Genomic DNA, 22,075 nt, shown 5'->3' on the forward strand with positions numbered 1-22,075 from the left:
GTCCGAAAACACCATCTGCTGCCATTCTTGTCCCCAGTGACGTCAATCCATTCACCATTGCAGTCTAGCATGTTTATGCTCTTTAGTTAACGGTAGGCGAAGAAGTGGACGATGCGCCGGTAACACAGATCGTAAGAAACGGCGACGGACTGTCGCGCTTCTGATAGTGTACGATGTGTTACACTGTTCCACTGTTACGCCAGAGCCGAGGAGGACGCAGGTCTGGCCTGCAATGCCATTCCGATACGGTGTTGATCTTCTAGGGCGGTGGTCTCGGTGGTGCGACCAGACCCATCTGGTCGTGTTCTACTGCCTTCTGTGAGCCATTCTGCAAACACCCGTTACACTGACGATACACTTCGTCCCACACGAGCAGCAATTTCTCGGATGGATGCATCACGTTCTTTCTTGCTAATAATGTGCTCTCTTTCAAAGTCACTCATTTGACGGTACGGTTCTCGCATATGTCTGCGAAGCATCCTGCACGTCTGCTCAAGTCACACTGATCAATTACCTTCAATTTATAGCGACAACGAGACCCGCAGGCACATTTTACCAGTCGGTGGTAGAGCGCCGAGATATCAATGTGTACCTTGAACCTGAGGGCCGACATGGTTCAATTGCTAATCATTTCTTCAGAACATACTAACACGCATGTCCTGCGAATATGAAATTTATATCTCTAGTATTTCAAGATGTACTGTTTTTATGAACATGGGTGTACAAACTTACCTCTGACGGAATTTCCAAATATCACCGGTGTGTTTCGTATCGGAAAATAATTTTGAAATTATCACAACTACAAAAATGCAGTAAGATACAGTAATAATCTGGCCTAATTACACTTTGCATGCAAACAGTTGTTCTGTTACAGGCGTGTACACATTTTCCAATTACATTCGACATTGCGATTTGCTTCTTCACCGATAAGTATTCATCTTGGGACAGGGGACACACACACGGACAAAAGGGGAGAGCTCTTTACAATCCAGTCCGTTCAGATTGGAAAATTGTCAGCCATTCCTCTACAGATTTAATCACTTTCCTCTATTGATACTTACCGATACAATCATCGAACTCAAGCTACAGTGTGTCTCTCTGATTGGTACTTCAAAAAATGCCGTCCCAGTTCAAATAATCTCTTGCCCTTTTTTCGGAATTCAATACGAGTTTGCTAAGAGGGAATAAAATGACAATTTCCTGCTTGTCTCCGGCCAGTTCAAATATATTTCGTTAAATGTCGCATTGTCAAGAGATGTCAGGCTGGCCCCGATCAGGTTTATGACATATCTGCTCATTTTCAATGATATTAGAACACAGTGTTATAAAGACTCAGAGCATACAGTACACCAGTCCTCGACATTGTAATATATTATAAAATGGTCTTCCTCTCTGTACTTTTTTAATATTGACCTCATACTTTATTTGTAGACCATACAGGACAATAGTAGCCTATGCCAGGCTCATTTTAACTCTTTCTTGTTTTTGTTTGTTTGTTTGTTTGTTTGTTTGTTTGTTTGTTTGTTTGTTTGTTTGTTTGTTTGTTTGTTTGTTTGTTTGTTTGTTTGTTTGTTTGTTTGTTTGTTCCAGCATCACGGGAAACGGATGGAGAGACCTTCATGACACTTAAATTTGTTAAAATTTGTTTTAAGTCACACCGAAACAGAGAGGTCTTATGGCGACGATGCTATAGGAAAGATCTAGGACTGGGAAGGAAGCGGTCGTGCCGTTAATTAAGATACAGCCTAGCATTTGCCTGGTGTGAAGACGGGAAACTACGGAAAACCATCTTCAGGGCTGTCTACAGTGGGGTTCAAACACACGATCTCCCGGATGCAAGCTCACAGCTCCACGACCCTCACCGCACGTCCAATTCGCCCGTTATATATATACTAGCAGGTGTATGCATAAGTCTTTTGGGTTTTTTTTTAAAGAAAACACATACTTTTCGAGGGAAATTCATTTTTTGTTTGTTCAAAATATTGGCTATCGGCTTTTACACACTTCGCCCATTTCCGGCAAACCATTCGTCGAGCCATTTTCCAACTTCCTCGAAATTGCTGAAGTGCTGCTGCTGCTCTGCGAGCGCGTGGCCCATTGATGCGAAGAGGTGATAGTCGGATGACTCCAGGTCGGGACAGTACGGCGGGTGCGGAAGGATGTCCCATCCAAGCACTTTCAAGGTGTCTTTCACTGATTTTGCTGTGTGAGACGGTGCGTTGTCATGTAATAAAATCACTTTGCCGTGTCTTCTGGCCCATTCCGGTCGTCTTTCGATCAATGCGTGATTTTCATTAATCATTCGTTGGCGATAGCGTTGTGCGTTAACGGTTTCGCCAGGCTTCAAGAGCTCATAATACACAATACCGCTCAGAGCGCGCAATGTTCTTCACAGTGAAATAACCACGTTTAAATTGCCTCACACGTTCTAATTGATGGGGCATGTTCACCATATCTACCAGCAAACGATGACTTTACATAGCCTTTTCCTTTTGATTAAATAAGGAAAGCAATGCGTGCCGCAAATGTTCTTTTTCAGGCACAAACGTCGACACGATCACTGAACGACACAACACAGTCGCTAGTGTTTGTCGAACTCAACTTGAGTTTGTTGGTAGGTCAATGTCAGACGAACAAACTGACGTATGTGTCAAATTCATACGCTGCGTACTGTTCCCTGGCGCTATCTCCTAGTGAAACCGGAAGAGACTTATGCATACACCTGGTGTATGTTTATGGGGCTTAGATGAAGAAGAGAGAGAGTACAGATCAGTGTTGCCAACTTATATTTTCAAGATCCGCTAAATACTACTAAAAATCCGCTAAAATTCCGCCAAGAAACCCGATCTCAAATCATGAGCAATAATAATAATAATAATTATAATAATAACAAAAGTAAATGTCTGCACTCACCTGATCTGTGAGTTTCACTGTGATTAACCACCTGCCTGCGAGCCGGCGAGCTAAAACTTGTAGGCGTTTTAGTGCCGGGTGCAAACTATGTGAATCCCCTACCTCAAGGGCCATACACAGAACAGGCCACTTAATTAAACGGTCTTCCTTCATAGCATAAATATAAATGCTACTCTCTCACAGTTACATTATCTGTCGTCATTCGTCAACTAGGAGATAAGTATCCTTTCCACACGCATTACAAATTTATGATACCACGATCTCATAACATCAAATAACGTGTTTTCCTCATGTGACTGCTAGTTCCTGACAAGAAATACGGAATAGCTCAGAGACAGACTGGAGTACAATTTTTTTTTAAAGTAAATTGGATAAAACGCTAAATGCCGCTATAATAATAAACAAATATTGCACCCTTTGTTGCACCCACAGCAAAGATCAAAAAGTTCCGATAAATCGGAAGGAAAATGAGTGTATCTGGAAAACAATGGTAATATGAAAACGTTCTAGACCTCGTAAATATAATACTAACCTATATATTATTAGCCAGCCCTGAGTTCGTTTTCGGGCCAGTTCAAGGATTTTAATTCTGTGCTAAGGAGTAGAACAGGGTTCACTTGTTCTCAGTCTCTTAGCGCACAGTGAGAAGATGAGGCTAATAATATAATAATTTCGTGTGGCTATTTCTAGCCGGGTGCAGCCCTTGCAAGGCAGACCCTCCGATGAGGGTGGGCGGCATCTGCCATGTGTAGGTAACTGCATGTTATTGTGGTGGAGAATAGTGTTGTGTGTGGTGTGTGACTTGCAGGGATGTTGGGGACAGCAGAAACACCCAGCGCCCGGGCCATTGGAATTAACTAATTAAGGTTAAAATCCCCGACCCGGCCGGGAATCGAACCCAGGACCGTCTGAACCGAAGGCCAGTACGCTGACCATTCAGCCAACGAGTCGGACATGAGGCTAATGACAGATAGAACACCAGTCCCTGAAACATATCGATATTAAGATGAAACCACATACTGCCAGAGAGAGCCAGGGAAAGAGTATGTCACGACAAGTCGCTGACAAGGAAGGGCTGTCCACCTACGTGCGTCAGAATGTCACCAGCAACATCAGAGGTGGGCAGAAATGCAATCATGCTATCGTTAAATGTTAGTTCCGTTAACAAGAGGTAAAGCACCTAATAATAATATAGAACAGACAGAAAGGAAAATCAAAGAGAAATTTGAGATAAGGATCCTAATTGAATGACAATAAAGAAAAGTCGGCGATTCACAGATGATACCTTTATTCTATATGAATCGGTAGAAAATCGGCAGAAAGTAATGAGAAGTGGACAAAATCAGTTGCAATCTAATGGTGTATAAATCGAGCACAATTTGCACTTATTAAGTTGAATTTCGCACTGAAAAGCTACCACTTGTTCCTGGCGTGTGGCCTCCGGAGAGGCCTGATGCAGGTCCTTCGAGCTGGCGCCTTATAGGCGACCTGAGCGTCTGTGAGGATGAAGATGGCACAAACACCCAGGCCTCGAGCCATCAGAATTAACCAATAAAGGTGAAATCCCCGACCGGGCCGGGAATCGAAAGGAAACGACAGTAAAACTGGAGGTCCCAAGAATATAATCACGATATTAACAGTCACATAAAACTGGAGGTCCCGAGGATATGATCTTGATATTCACAGTCAAATAAAACTGGAGGTCCTGAGGATATGATCACTGTATTAACAGTCAAATAAAACTGGAGGACCTGAGGATATGATCACGATATTAACAGTCACATAAAACTGGAGGTCCTGAGGATATGATCACGATATCAACAGTCACATAAAACTGGAGGTCCCGAGGATATGATCACGATATTAACAGTCAAATAAAACTGGAGGTCCCGAGGATATGATCACGATATTAACAGTCAAATAAAACTGGAGGTCCTGAGGATATGATCACGATATTAACAGTCAAATAAAACTGGAGGACCTGAGGATATGATCACGATATTAACAGTCAAATAAAACTGGAGGACCTTAGGATATGATCACGATATTAACAGTCACATAAAACTGGAGGTCCTGAGGATATGATCTTGATATTCACAGTCAAATAAAACTGGAGGACCTTAGGATATGATCACGACATTAACAGTCAAATAGAACGGAGGACCTGAGGATATGATCACGATATTAACAGTCAAATAAAACTGGAGGACCTGAGGATATGATCTTGATATTCACAGTCAAATAAAACTGGAGGACCTTAGGATATGATCACGATATTAACAGTCAAATAAAACTGGAGGACCTGAGGATATGATCACGATATTAACAGTCACATAAAATTAGAGGTCCTGAGGATATGATCACGATATCAACAGTCACATAAAACTGGAGGTCCCGAGGATATGATCACGATATTAACAGTCAAATAAAACTGGAGGTCCCGAGGATATGATCACGATATTAACAGTCAAATAAAACTGGAGATCCTGAGGATATGATCACGATATTAACAGTCAAATAAAACTGGAGGGCCTGAGGATATGATCACGATATTAACAGTCAAATAAAACTGGAGGTCCCAAGGATATGATCACGATATCAACAGTCACATAAAACTGGAGGTCCCGAGCATATGATCTTGATATTCACAGTCAAATAAAACTAGATGTATTGAGGATATGATCACGATATTAACAGTTAAATAAAACCGAAGGTCCCGAGGATATGATCACGATATTAACAGTCACATAAAACAGGAGGTATTGAGGATATGATTTTGATATTCACAGTCACATAAAACTAGAGATATTGAAGATATGATCACGATATTAACAGTCAAATAAAACTGAAGTTCCCGAGGATATGATCACGATATAAACAGTCAAATTAAACTGGAGGACCTGTGGTTGTGATGTGCCTCTGGTGACCTGCGCTCCACTGACTGGCCACCTGAACGCTCGGTACATTTCAACACGCCAGCTACTTGCTTCAGTTACAATCTATAAATTTTTGTAACAAAGAACCGGCCTCATTATAAATAAAGAAAATCACACACACTTGTATGGAAGAAGAGATAACTCAGGTGTTGAAGTGTGCTGTTGATCGTTGATGACAATTAGGAAGTCTGGAGAACAGCTTAGGCGCGTCGTAAACCTGTAGGCTATACACCAGGAAACATTACATCGGCGACCAACATTCGGAAATAACAATAATAATAATAATAATAATAATAATAATAATAATAATAATAATAATAATAATAATAATAATAATAATCTGTCGGCAGCGCTGAAGATGGTTTTCCGTCTTTTCCCATTATCACACCACGTAATTGCTGGGGCTATAACTTAATTAAGGCCTTGACCGCTTCCTTCCCACTCCTAGACCGTTTCTATCCTATCGTCGCCATAAGACCTATCTGTGTCGGTGCGACGTAAAACAAATTATAAAAAAATAATAATGAATTGAATGGAAATGGCTTATCAACTAACCAAAGGCGTTTACAACAAAATGCTCATATACTTGAACACAAAACTCAGGCATTATTGTACTGTCATAAGAAGAGAGGCTTTGTATGCGGTGGAATGCCTTACTATGAACAAGAAAGGCCTGATAAAAAATGCTATTAAAGAAAGAAAAGAAAAGAAAGAACGAAAAAAGAAAGAAAGAAAGAAAGAAAATTCTTAATGAAAATTCTTGGCCTAATTAAAGACAAAGATGAATGTAGTCGACGGCATAACGATGAGCTGTATACTCGTGTCCTGCAGATCTCTGATGTCATGCGAAGGAGATTTGCCTTTTATGGCCACTTGCTAAGAATGAAACTCACACGATTATCAACCCGGATCTTTTAGCTATTTTAAAGATAAGAAGACCCAGACAACTTGGTTCAAAGAGGTGGAAAGGGACCTACAGGAGATGGGAATCACTTATGAAGATATACGAGAACGCAACCCACTCAGGTGGAAACTAAAAGACCACCAGGGTTTTCAAGAAAGGCCGAAGTTGAAGATGGGAAAGACGTGGAAGGACGAAAGAAAAGAGCAGTACCGGCATCGAATGGAGGAGCACTGGGCAAAGATCAAAGCCCAGAGGAGACAGCTGAAATAACGTGCTCCTTTTCAGCCCGATAATCAGGTTCTATTTCTTATTTGTAAAATGCCGAAATACAAGCTATATTACCAACTATAAAGTTCTGAATAAAGAATAATAAAGATCATTTGTAAGTTATGTGTGAATCCGGTATGTGCTGGTGAAGCTGGTAGTAAGTCACTTTTGCCTCTCAATTCAATGCAAGTCGCAGTGCTAAGGCACTGAATATATATTAAGTTGTGTGTGAGTTAATATGTGTTTGTGTTGTAACTATTTCTGAGGTCCACTGCCTGTTACGGAATGTTTGTAAATGTTGGGTGAATTTCCAATTGACTGCATTTTAATTACGTTGTATTATATTCTAACTGAAGAGTTTAATTATTTTCCGCAAATATCTTATTAATTTATTTGTGATTTCCCTTAAATATTATGTTTCGTTACTCGTATGTCACTCTGTGATTCACTAAACTGTCCATTTACAACGATTTCTCGCTATACAACAGCGTGACCCTCACCGCTCAGAACCTCGCGGCCAGTGCGACGTGCGAGCAATTACAGCGACAAACCAGTACAAAATGTATGAGACAGATTCTGTCTTCACTATTGTCAAATTCTTCATGATATAAGCATCATTCTGTCATTTGTAAAGAGAAACCGTTTACGAGCGGAACCTTCGAATGGCGATGCTGAATAATTTCAACGAGCCTTCTACAGTTATACCATTTTTGATTCAGGAGGCCATGATAGAATATTTCGTCGTTGCCGGGACAAAACCTCCTATGTGATAATATGTTTTCGAGATATACTGACCCGCAGCACATACATCGTGGGCTTGGCAGACTGATATGTAATAGCAACTTCTGGTTCGGTGAAGAAAGCAACGAGAAACTAGCTCACTCCTCATTTTCCTAGTTCGCCTCTCCAGTGATGCCTTCGGCCTGAGGACTAAACATACATACAACTTAGAATCATTTTCCTAATCATCGTTATCCGGTCGATTATATTAGCAGTTGGCCTTTTTCTACCACTACGAGCGCTAATGTGAGGCAATGCAGAGTTTCACTTAAGCACCACTACGAGCGCTAATGTGAGTCAAATGCTGAGTTTCACTTAAGCCCTTATAAATGCATTCGGTGTGGACATTTAAAAAAATCAAGAACACCTGAGTGTAATGAGCCATGGAACACATTACAGAAATAATTATGCAAATAAGTTAATTTAGCTAGGATTAGAATAAAAAAGAAAAAGAGTAAGGAAACAAGCGATTTTAGGCAGTTTTTCGAAATTTCATTTAGGCCAGAAGTGATTTTCGAAGTTTCTTTTTTAATTTTATAGAGCTATCCAAGACTCACAACCTGAAGAATTTCCGGGCCCTTTAGCCCTCCAACTTTCCGCACAATTGAGGAAATTGATTTAATTTTATGTTTTTCGTAGCATGGAGACCCCTACTTTGTCTGCTAAGGAATGTTTTCAGCATTATTAATAATAATAATAATAATAATAATAATAATGGCGGAGTAAATCGTATCTCTCTTGGGCGTCTATGGCTGATTTTTAAATGAATTTTGTCGGGTGTACACCAAATGTTTCAGCAGAAATCTTTTACATACCGACATTGTAGGACATGGAGTGTCCAATGGACTTCAAAAATCTGACTACTCCTGCCGGGTTTCAACCCGCTATCTTGGGATTCGGAGGCCGACATTCTACCTCTGATTCACAGAGGCAGAGTATAATAATAATAATAATAATAATAATAATAATAATAATAATAATAATAATAATTCCTAATGTGGTATATATATAACTGAAAGCCCTAAAAAGTCGCTATAAATAAACACGGTACATTTTCGATTATTTATGTGTCCTACGGTGTTTCATTTATTAATTGCTTGAAATATGTACAATATATTTTATATGGGATTTGATATAAAACACAACAATAACAATTAAATGTAGTGTTATTACAATTTGATCACAAAACAACTACACAATTATAGAAATAGATTGTAATTAATTATTAAACCAAATATGATTTTAAAAACAAAAGTTACACAAAAAAAGGTATATCTGGAGTGATGAGGATAATAATTGCTCATGAGAAATATATCAAATCTGCAATCTGAATATCAAAGGAACATTTTTTAATTTCTCGAAGTTTATTGCATTCACCAAAATGTGGCATCATTCATCAGATTCTCTGTTCAGTATTCCCGAAATGTTGAGTCAATAAAACGATTAGCATATCATTTATTTAATCTTTATTAAGTAAACTCTTGTTCTTTTCCCGAGGTGGTGTAGTTCTTTTCAGGCACATCTCCACTGCAGGTGAGCTGCATGTATCATTTCAACCACATACCAACCCTTCTGCCGTTCTTAAATTTCTGGCAGTACCGGGAATCGAACCCGGGCCCCCGAGGATGGCACCTAATAACTCTAACCATTACGCTACGGAGGCGGACGTCTATAATTATAACATATCGTCGATGCCGGGACGAAACCTCCTATGTGTTAATAATTTTGGAGATATACTGGCCCGCAGCACATACGTTACGAAGAGCGAGAATGCCTTGACAACTGTCACACAATATTGCACCTTAGATAATAGAACCTTACCGGCCAAAGTTCTAAGCTAAAATATTTCACATAGGAGGTTTTGTCCCGGCAACGACGATATGATATAGACTACTTTAACAAATAGATTCTTTACAAATATATCCATCCCGAAGTAAGAAGTATTGGAGAATACGTAAGTTGTTTAACCACATTCACCCTTTGTGTCTCACAACGTTTTTTCATAAAAGAAAACGTCTGTTCACGTAGGTCATTTCTGAAGGGCTTCGCCGACATAAACAAGATATCCAGCGGCTAAATCCGTAACTGAATGATAATCTCCCTTTCCTTACACACGCTTTAATTTGCTGACATCGTGGGCCATGGAGCGGCAACAACAAACGAAACAAAAAATGGCGGCAGTGGTTCTAACGCATGAAGGATCCTGAATTATTTTTCTCACAGCCTTCTGGATTTCTTGCATTGCGCAAGCCCTCCTTCAGTTCTTAAAACATACTCTTATAAACTTAAAATGGGCACTGAAGTGTGGAAATTACCTCTGAAATATGTATGATAATATTAATTTTAGCGTTAGTGCGATCCAAGAATAACTTGATATCTAAGGAAATAGAAGTTTTACAACAATATTATTTTCATTAATTTTTTATCCAAGAGTTATGTAGTTCTTGCTAATCTTCTTCTTCTTCCTCTTGATCTGTTTACTCTCCAGGGTCGGTTTTCCCCTCGGACTCAGCGAGGGTTCCCACCTCTACCGCTTGAAGGGCAGTGTCCTGGAGCTTCAGACTCTGGGGAGGATGATCAGTACCTCGCCCAGGCGGCCTCACCTGCTATGCTGAACAGGGGCCTTGCGGGGGAATGGGAAGATCGAAAGGGATAGACAAGGAAGAGGGAAGGAAACGGCTGTGTCCGTAAGTTAGGTACCATCCCGGCATTTGCCTGGAGGAGAAGTGGGAAACCACAGAAAATCACTTCCAGGATGGCTGAGGTGGAAATCACAATATTGTTATTTGTTTTACGTCCCACTAACTACTTTTTAAGGTTTTCGGAGAGGCCGAGGTGGCGGAATTTAGTCCCGCAGGAGTTCTTTTACGTGCCAGTAAAACTACCAACACGAGGCTGGCGTATTTGAGCACCTTCAAATACCATCGTACTGAGGCAGGATCGAACCTGCCAAGTTGGGGTCAGAAGGCCAGCGTCTCAACCGTCTGAGCCACTCAGCCCGGCAGGTGGGAATCGAACCTCCCCAGTCTGAGTGGACTCCGTTCTAGCCTTCGTACCACTTTTCAAATTTCGTGCCAGAGCCGGGAATCGAACCCGGACCTTCGGGAGTGGCAACTAATCACACTAACCACTACACTACAAAGGCGGACTCTTGCTAATTTCTGTATTGAATTTGCGTACATTTTTGTATCCTACAGGCTTACTGTAGTCTAAGATTAAAATACAGTATGTAGCTCTGAACACACAACATTGGGTAGGGTTACCAGATGCTGTGAACCAAATGCAGGTTTTAATGATCTAAAATGTGGGATAAATCGGGAAAACATATAAATGAACAGTTTCGGTTAAACAGTGCTATTTGCACTTCAAAAATATATCGTGGCTGTTCGGGCAAAAAGGTCATATCTCTCAATGCTCCTCCTATACATTATTTTTCTGAAGACTGGTCACGCCTCCCAGCCACATATGTCAGAACAATATTCGTTGTGTTCATTTTTCTGTGCATACGTGCAAAGGAAAATAAACCTTACTCTACCGCATGTATGTTTGCACGACGTATTTACGCACTCCTACAGTATGATGTACTTAAGGTTCATTTTCCTTTACATGTTAGCATACGAAAATGACCGGGCAAGTTGGCCATGCGCGGCTGCGAGCTTGATCGTGGAGGTAGTGGGTTCGAATCCCACTGTCGTCAGCTCTGAAGATGGTTTTCCGTGCTTTCCCATTTTCACATCAGGAAAATGCTGGCACTTCGCCTTAATTAAGGATACGGCCTCTTCATTCCAACTCCCAGGCCTTTCCTATCCCATCGTCAGCATGAGACCTATTTGTGTCGATAAAGCCACTAGCATACGAAAATGAACACAACGAAATTTGTTCTGATGGACTGTATAGCCATATGTGAGCGGGAGACGTGACCAGGCTGAAGGAAAATAATAGATAGGAAGAGTAGCCTACTGGGATATACGACCTTTTTCCCGAAGAGCGACGATATATTTGCATTTCGTCCAAAGGCATTACAGTAATAGAATACTATCGAATGCCATGAAAATTCAGACCAAAAATATGTAATACCTTCAAAGTAATGGCATACCCGATCATGGGAACGTCTCATATGCCTTTTATAATACGTTTCCTTGGGTTTTCCATAAATTTCTTAGGGTGGAAAAAGCTCTTTTTGACCACACACTCCTCGAATAAGCATGTCTTTCTAACATTAAATATACCAAGAACAAAATCAGTTGTACTTTCACTCTAAAACAGCTTCCATATTTAAGAGACGTACTGATTTGTTGGAAAATACCTGGTCTGTTTATTACATAATAATAAATCAGGGCAGTTTCTCTGAAGTTATATTTCACTTAAAGTATAACCCTTTACAGAGTCTAATAGACTATTTCTCTTACATGTCCACTGAGCGGATGTGATGCGAAAAACGCGTTCTAGATTTGCATTATGTTGAGGAATAGGAATTATAAAAAAGAAACCAATTTTTCCTTTACCAAAATCAAATGATTATAGATATATCTCTTGGTCATAGCCATCCACATCAACGGCTGAAAATTTCGGATGACCTCCAGCCATAAGATATAACCTGCATGGTTGCTACGTAACAATCACTGACCATATACCCATACCTTACATCACAGCTTGCACGGTTGCTAGGTAACAATCACTGACCATATACCCATACCTTACATCACAGCTTGCACAGTTGCTAGGTAACAATCACTGACCATCTACCCATACCTTACATCACAGCTTGCACGGTTGCTAGGTAACAATCTCTGACCATCTACCCATACCTTACATCACAGCTTGCACGGTTGCTAGGTAACAATCACTGACCATCCATCCATACCTTACATCACAGCTTGCACGGTTGCTAGGTAACAATCACTGACCATCCATCCATACCTTACATCACAGCTTGCACGGTTGCTAGGTAACAACCACTGACCATCTACCCATACCTTACATCACAGCTTGCACGGTTGCTAGGCAACAATCCCTGATCATCCATCCATACATTACATCACAGCTTGCACGGTTGCTAAATAACAATCACTAACCATCCATGACCATCCATCCATACCTTACATCACAGCTTGCACGCTTGCTAGGTAACAATCTCTGACCATCTACCCATACCTTACATCACAGCTTGCACGGTTGCTAGGTAACAATCACTGACCATCCATCCATACCTTACATCACAGCTTGCACAGTTGCTAGGTAACAATCACTGACCATCTACCCATACCTTACATCACAGCTTGCACGGTTGCTAGGTAACAATCTCTGACCATCTACCCATACCTTACATCACAGCTTGCACGGTTGCTAGGTAATAATCACTGACCATCCATCCATACCTTACATCACAGCTTGACGGTTGCTAGGTAACAAGCACTGACCATCCATTCATAACTTACATCACAGCATACACGGTTGCTAGGTAACAATCACTGACCACCCATCCATACCTTACATCACAGCTTGCACGGTTGCTAGGTAACAATCACTGACCATCTATCCATACCTTACATCACAGCTTGACGGTTGCTAGGTAACAATCACTGGCCATCCATCCATACCTTACATCACAGCTTGCACGGTTGCTAAGTAACAATCCCTAACCATCCATCCATACATTACATCACAGCTTGCACGGTTGCTAGATAACAATCCCTGACCATCCATCCATAACTTACATCACAGCTTGCACGGTTGCTAAGTAACAATCACTGACCATCCATCCACACCTCATGGTTGTTATGGTTACGCTTCCGTCACACATTTTGTCGTGTCACGTTAGGCAAATTATCGGATGACCCCCACCTGTAAGACATATTTATGTCAGAAAAGATATATACTGCAGTTTTCAACAGCTCAAAACGGCTAGCACTTAAATATCTCTCCACATAATCATCAGATGACAACCTTTCAAGGCCTCAACCCTTTTTGTTCAATAAATTACTCACTGTTTTGAATTTCTAAGAAAGCAATATATTTAGGATTTTTAACGAATTCCACCCGGACGCCGGACAGGAAGGGTTAAATTTTACGACATGTCCGGTATTTTGCAAATAACTCGTAACTCCAGTATGGTCTTGTCAGGTAGGCCTACATGTACAAAGAGTATGTTTAATATAACCATCGGCCATGCAATATTTAACATTTAAATGTAAAAGTATACTAGAAATGTGTTTTAAAACGTTCATTCACTACAAAAACAGGTTCAGTTTTAAAACAAGTTTATTTCATCAGAGGTTTCCATTTATATTTTATTTCATAGTGCTCTAGTTCGTACCTTTGTTTGTTTATTCTTCCTTGCATTGTTTGTTTCTTTTTTTTGTTTTTACAAATGGCTGCTCATCATTCAGCTAAAACTTCCTCTCTGTGGTAGAATGTTGGCCTCTAGTTTCCAAGATCATAAGTTCAAACCTGGCAGAAGTAATCGGATTTTTGAATGACTCCATGTCTTACGATATTGGCAAGTAAAAGATTTCTGGTGACACTTTTGGTGTTAAATCCCCCTACGGCAATCTAGTTTACTGTGCTATCTGGGAGAGTAAAACTGAACGTCCAAATTGATACGTGAACTGCCTAAATTGCATTAACTTTATAATACCACTACATACTAGGTAATGCCATGTAATGATTCGTATTATCAATATTATCATCAATACTATTCATTAAATAATATTCATATGTTTGAAAGGTTTCTTAATTACCTATAAATATTTTAAATACATAAACATATTAATCTATTACATCTAAATAGGGTTTGCGCCATAAATACTAAAATTTATTCAGTAAATACATTATCTTTTTGTTTAAATGGTTTAAATTTCTATATCAATACCATACTCTATAATTTACAAGATATTCCTTCAGAAATATACTACTTAATCATTTACTTTCACTTATAAATATTTTTCATATTTCTTCTATGAATTGCTTTTTGAAACTTAAATTATTTGTATCAAAGGAAGGGGTCTAAAGTATATTGTTCATATGAATAAAATACGACACCTTACAAAATTATATGAAGATAACTTCAGTAACTTTTGAATTTTGTATATGACCAAATGTAAAATAAAGAAACCTTGGAATTATGGACAATAAGCAACAAACTCAAAACAGAGAGGTAACAAGAATCAATCATTAACGTTTACAAAAATATCGGTTGCCTAGTTCTAATTCCACGACAATGCTCTTCCTATCCATTATATTTTCCTTAAGACTGGTCACGCCTCCCAGTCACATTATATAGTCCATCATAACAGTGGAAAATGAACCTTAAATATATTAGTCTGTAGGAGTGCGTAAATACGTCATACAAACATACATTCCAACAGTACTACAGTAGACCTATACAGTAAGGTTCATTTTTCTTTACAGTCCAGCATAAGAAAATGAACACAACGAAAATTGAGCGCATTACAGAAATAATTATGTAAATAAGTTAATTTGGTTAGATATGAATTTTTAAAAAAAGAATCCGAATAAAGAAACAAGCGATTTAAGGCTGTTATTCCGGAAGTGCATTTAGGCCGGAAGTGATTTTCGATTTGTTTTTTGTTTTTTGTTTTTTAGTTTGATAAAGCTGTACAAGACCCACAAACTGAAACCTTTCCGGGCCCTTCAACTTTCGGCACAATTGGGTAAATTGCTAAATTTTCCTTTTTTCGTCGTGTGGGGTACTTTGTCTGATAAGAAAGGTTTCCAATATTAAAATTGAAAATTTCGGAAAACAAGCAACAAACACATGATAATGAGTGACTTAACAAGAAACAAAATTGCAAATTTACAAACATATTTATTAAAGTATCAGAAATATAATTTTTTTATAATATTTAAAGTATGTTCTATAAAGAAATGCGTTTTATTGACCCTAAGTAACACCAAAGGACGAGACTCATTGACAAATCTTGTAGATTTTTCATGCAAGAAAATTAGAATTTATTAGAAAAATGTATTGTATTCAGAAAATCAGGAAGGCGTGTTGCTAGATAACCATCCGTTCCGTGTCTTAGCGCCATTGTCTCCTACAGTAGTTCATGTTCTATGGCCTGCTGTGTTAGGAAGTCTGAAAACGAAAGCGTCCGCCACACACGTACATACATGAAACTAATGACTCTTTGCTGCGTTATCATCGATAATGTTTAATGAGGCCATGATTAATTAGTGGAAAGGCGCCGCATTCACAGCAGACCATGAAAGAGCATAAAACTCATTATTATAATAATGATGAAATGGTTTACTGCGTTTTTCCCACAACAAATTACTCTTAATATGTCTGTTGACTTCGTTAATATGGTCGATAAAAGACGGTGACTTCTGGTAATATTTTAGGCCTAATTGATAGCATGCAGTTGCGGTAAAGTTTAGGCCTAAAACTACTGTCACTTCAAGTCAATTTGATGCGTGTTGAAATGGCACAGATAATCTTACTATTAATTTGCAGTATATTAATTACTGACGAGAAGATAAGTAAACTTTCAACGGGCTATAAACGGTTTTATTCCTGTCATAAATAAGTTGAAGAAAATTATTTTTTGCCATATTTAAACTCAGCGTGAATTATATTTAAAGCCTATTTAAGTAAGTGTGCATTAGCTAGAATGGCTGATAAACTGCGGAAAACATTTAAGTAGTCATAAATATAGAAAATAGAATAGCACGCTGGCCGCTTATGTTCCACATAGTCTAGTTTATTATTATTTATATAAATATGTTCAGGCAATGTATAGTCGTCACTAGACTATATAAGGAAACAGTTCTTCATTTCATTTCATTTTAATAATAATAATAATAATAATTATTATTATTATTATTATTATTATTATTATTATTATTATTATTATTATTATTATTATTATTATTATTATTATTATTATTATTATTATTATTATTATTATTAGGGAGGTGAGAAATAACTTTGCCAGGATTTGAGTGAAACAAGTAGACACAGCGGGCGCAGATAGATTTAGACATGAAATCAAGGAGGTTGAGAGATTTTAGCTAGCAAAGAAGAAAATATCCTGCACAGAAAATCAGAACAAGAATTAAAAGAAAAGGTACTGGCAGAAAGCGAAAGCAGAGACTGAGAGTATCGTGATACGCTTTACTTTGTCCATTGTGGCAATGGAATTGCGGGAAGTCGTTGATTCGTTCAGTAAATATATAAACAGTCTCAATTATCATATTATATTTTCCTTTGCTATAATTTACACCTGCTAGGCGTCTATCAACTTGTCATTAGATGGTAGTAATTATACTAAATGTAACATCAAATTACTTGGCATTAACGTATGTGTATTTAATAATTAAAATATTCAAATGTGTACATAATTATTTACAGTTTAATTAATTTTAATGTATTGAGATTTAAATGATTAAAATTAAGTCCCTAAAAATTACTACGTCCCTTACAAGTTTCCTATAATATATTACTTGAGCAATTTTTCAAATCCTGTTCTTGAATTTAGATTTTTAAGATTATTTGGCAGTTTTTAGTTTTGCACTAAAACTTCTAATCTTATCTCTTTTTTAAGTAAAATTGTCGACATATAATAACAATACTTAGAATTCCTTGTTCTATGCGGCGTTTGGAATTAATAGAGCAAACTCATCGAAATGTAAAATCCTGAATCAAAATAAGTATAATTAAGGAAGGATTCTATACTCTATCACCACTTTTCTCAATTCGATTAAATTGGACTTATTTAATATTTAAGTCATATCAAATAAAAGCGCGGTGTATGCTTCGTTTCCTCACGTCCATTCTACACATAAGGCCGTTTCCATTTGTGATCATGTCAGTTTATATCACGTAAATGCATGTCCTAGAAATGCGCCCCGCACTTTGCAATATCTGAGGAGGTCTAGGTGTTGGTCATGCCTATCTGATGTCTATCCCCAATTTACTTCCTTCGATATTCCTTATCACAACCTGCACCGACCACCCTGTTCGACATTTGATTTACATTCATAATTCTATTCTTGGATTACATCTACTTCCTCAACTATTGGCAGTTGTATTCCTCAATTAATTTCCTCGGCTTCAGTATCTCCGGATCGCTACCAGTTGGTCGTCTGCAAAATTCTAAGTGATGTTGAAAGAAGCTTTAGTTCAGTGAAATTTCTTTGGAACAATGCTTCCTGAACTGTTTCCATAAACACTCATCTAAGTAAATTTTGAATAGTGGTGATGGTATAAAAACTGTGATTAAACCTTTATTTGTGTACCAATCTCTGGAGAATGCCATTATAATTTTAATCCACCACTTATTATTTGAGTAGATATTTTATTTTTTACCATTTTTTCCACGTCACACCGACACAGACAGGTCTTATGGTGACGAGGGTTATATACTGTAGATCTGGCCTGTCCAACGCTGTGTCCTCAGGTTATATATATTTGGCGCCCTCCAAATGCAGGTTTAAATCCATCAACTATAAAAATTTAAAATTTAAGATTATTTTTTAACGTTAAATTTTCCCTGGCAACCAACAATTGTGGTTCTCTTCTCGGCTGTATACTCATTCCTCAGACCACACCCTCTAATATTTCAGAATATTCTCTCAAGTGTTACGTGATTTAGAAGTACAGTACACCGTGTAACTGTGACAGCTCTGTACATTTTAATCCCTGCCTCGTGTTGAGTGCCAGGCGTTATAGAGAAAGGCTGAGAGATGAGGGGAATATATTGATGGTATTTACCAGTTACAACACCCTCCAGAAAACGATCACATTATGAATATTTTATCAGTCCCTCCTTCTCAACATTCTTACAAAACATTCGCTGTGGAACAGATGATTTCGCAGAGTCCACAGTTGAATTCGGATTGTGACATGACAGGAATCAGTATCATAATATTATCCCCAAGCGTTCATGTTTCTGTATTATTATTATTATTATTATTATTATTATTATTATTATTATTATTATTATTATTATTATTATTATCGAACGGCGCTCAGCCTACACATCCAGGAATCAGGTGCGCCAAAATACATAAAAAGGTTGGACAACCTTGCTGTAGATTGAAAGATATCGATTGTATCTTCACTCTCTGATCCTTTTCGTAATTCTTACTACAGCACTTTTCTGAGAACACTGCCATAAGCTTTTTTTAGATCAACAAAAACGATTATTACTTCGTTAGATCTCTATTTGCATTCTTTCGAAAGGACCCTTAATATCAAAATACGATCGATGAATGGTGATCTCCCCATCGAAAAAGCACATTGTTCTTCTGAACTATGATGATGATGACGATGATGAATAAAATGCCGATTTAAAATACTTGGATCCCATTCTTTTGTCTTGTTTACCTTTCTTTGTTAAATTCATCCCTGGACAAAAGAACGCTTCAGTCGGAAAAGTTTGCTTATTTCCTTGTGAACTATATTTTAGTGTACCTACTCAAATGAATCTTATTAAATTTAATGTGTGCAGACTGTGTTGGTGATGCCTCAAGACTGTAATCGATTGTTATTGGTGCAACGTTAACTCCTGTGGTACCTAACTTATTTCATTACACACTGCTTACTTTAATCATTTCCGAGATGAAAGCCCGGAAGGATGCCAAATATTCAGAGGAAATTTCATTCCATACACCCTTCAATGTATCAGATAACTCACATTTATCTTCTGAAATTTTGTTCATAAAGCCACAAAAAATTGTTGACGATTGTGATGAACTGAATGATCCAAACATATAGTGATACAGTGATGTGATAAAAGAATAAATTACTGTATAATCAGCTTTCGCATGCTCAAATGTTAAACCAATTTCACTTCAAATATGTTCTGCATTTTTAAATGTGTTTTATTATGTTCCATCCACCGATATCCAATTATTTACCGAAAGTCGAAACATTCATAATGACCCACTCCACAGCTATTTGATTATCCTTATTTCCCTGCGATTATAACCGTCTGTTTGTACCAATGGACTCAGTACGACACTTTTTCCTGTCGTAAATACTTCATTGTTCCAAATAAATATAATTTTTCATTATTTGCCCTTTCCATTCCGGTTTGACGCTGACGGCCACAAGCCGGCCTGAATGAAAGTTAACTGGATTAAACTGGCCATATATTCGAGTTTGTTTGTGTGTTTTCGTTTCGTTTTAGATTTGTTTTTTGTTTGTTTGTTTATTTGTTTTTGTTTGTTTGCTTGTTTTTGTTTGTTTTTGTTTGGTTTTGCTCGTTTTTGTTTTTTGTTTGTTTGTTTGTTTGTTTTTTTGTTTGTTTGTTTGTGTGTTTGTTTGTTTGTTTGTTTGTTTGTTTGTTTGTTTGTTTGTTTGTTTGTTTGTTTGTTTGTTTGTTTGTTTGTTTGTTTGTTTGTTTGTTTGTTTGTTTGTTTGTTTGTTTGTTTGTTTGTTTGTTTGTTTGTCTGTTTGTTTGTTTGTTTGCTTGCTTGCTTGCTTGCTTGCTTGTCGGAAAATGAATCGTTTCGTTCGTTTGTTGGAACATGTATCTTTTCGTACGTTTGTAAGATTTAAAAATTATGTTCTTTCTATTATTTATTTACTAGCTGCAATACCCGTCGTTGGCGGGACAATCATATAGCATGTCCAAGAAGTGGATGGTTGTAAGAAGGAGAGAAGATGGTCTTCGGGGTAGTGTCAAAGCAGAAATTGAAACATTTAAATACCTGGGAGGTCACGTTAATTATGACTGGGATACTGCTCCTGAGATCTGTTGGGGAATTGATCAGGCCTGAACTTCTTTTCAGAAACTTCTGACAAGTCGTGACCTTTCATTGAGACATGCACAATAACTGAGACCACGTGCAAGAGATTGCAAGCATTTGAAACGTGGTCGTCCCGAAGGATGCTGAAGATACCTTGGACAGCTAAACTGACCAGTACAGAAGTTTTGCAACGTATGAACAAAGAACCAAAAATTCTCATTACCATCAAGAGAAAAAAGCTAGAATACTTTAGTCATATGATGCGGAACAGCAAATATGGGTAAAACTCCAAGGGAAAATTAAGGGTAAACGTGCTCCGGGACGAAGTGAAATGTCGTAGCTCGGCGACTTTAGTCAGTGGTTTGGGGTGACGAAGCATACTCTCTTCAGAACATTTGTGAACAAACAACAGATCATACTACTGATTGCCAACGTTCTGCAAGGACGTGGTATATGAAACTGAATAAGAACAGATGGTGACTGAATAATCTGTACTGTAATTACAGAAATATAACAATAATATGACTTGAAGAAGAAGAAGAAGAAAGTATGAAGTCTTCGATATTATAAATTCCAATAGTAGTATCAGATTAATATCCACAAGGAGGTTTTTATATGTCTGGATGACTAGACATGCCATCAAAATAATATCGCATACCATTTTCCTCTCTGTTCATTAATGTAAGATGTTACTTTCACTAGTTCGTAATGAATGGCGTATTAAGCACGCATCTAGCGAACAACAACCTGTTTTCGTGCGGGATCACTCAAGATTTTCGAGATTAGCATAAGTAGTTTTCATGGCCACCTGCAGTGCTACTCTACTGTGACATAATTGTGTAATTCATGGGTCTTGTATTCGCTTTCCATTGCCTGCTAAGAACAATAATATACTGTGAGGTTTTAATGTACGATTTATTTATGTAACTGATGGACAGTACACTACAGCATTTATTTTTCATTGAACACGGGGATTAGTAGAAATCTACGCGAAGATTATTGGGCGAGCAAGGTAAAAAGGACTCTCAATAGAATAGGACTGGGAGGCTACTGGGATATAGATATTCAGAATTAATGAAAGATGTTCAGTAAGAAGTTAACTGCAGGAGTGAAAAATATCGAGAAACAGAGAATGTAACACGAAACAAAAACTACTAGAGTTCTGTGATATTATTAGAAAGATGAGAATAAAGAAATGAATACCGTACTTACTTACAAATAGAGACGTAAGATACAAGAATAAAGAACAAAACTAAATGCGAATGTTTGTTTGTTGTACGGAGAAACAATGAAAGAGGCACATCTGTAAAGAATCTTTTGGGAGACAGACCCACTTCAGAGTAAATATCATGAAAGTTAAAATATATTTACCGGCATTTCCTGACATTTTTGACATTTTCGTCCGACTCTACAATACGTGTGACGGAAGTGCAACCATAGCAACCGTACAGGCAGTGATGTAAGGTATGGATGGATGATCAGACAATGTTACCTAGCAACCGTGTAGGCTGTGATGTAAGGTATGGATGGTAGGTCAGATAATGTTACCTAGCAACCG

This window comes from Anabrus simplex, chromosome X, assembly GCF_040414725.1.
Source record: "Anabrus simplex isolate iqAnaSimp1 chromosome X, ASM4041472v1, whole genome shotgun sequence".
In the NCBI taxonomy this organism is placed as follows: domain Eukaryota; kingdom Metazoa; phylum Arthropoda; class Insecta; order Orthoptera; family Tettigoniidae; genus Anabrus; species Anabrus simplex.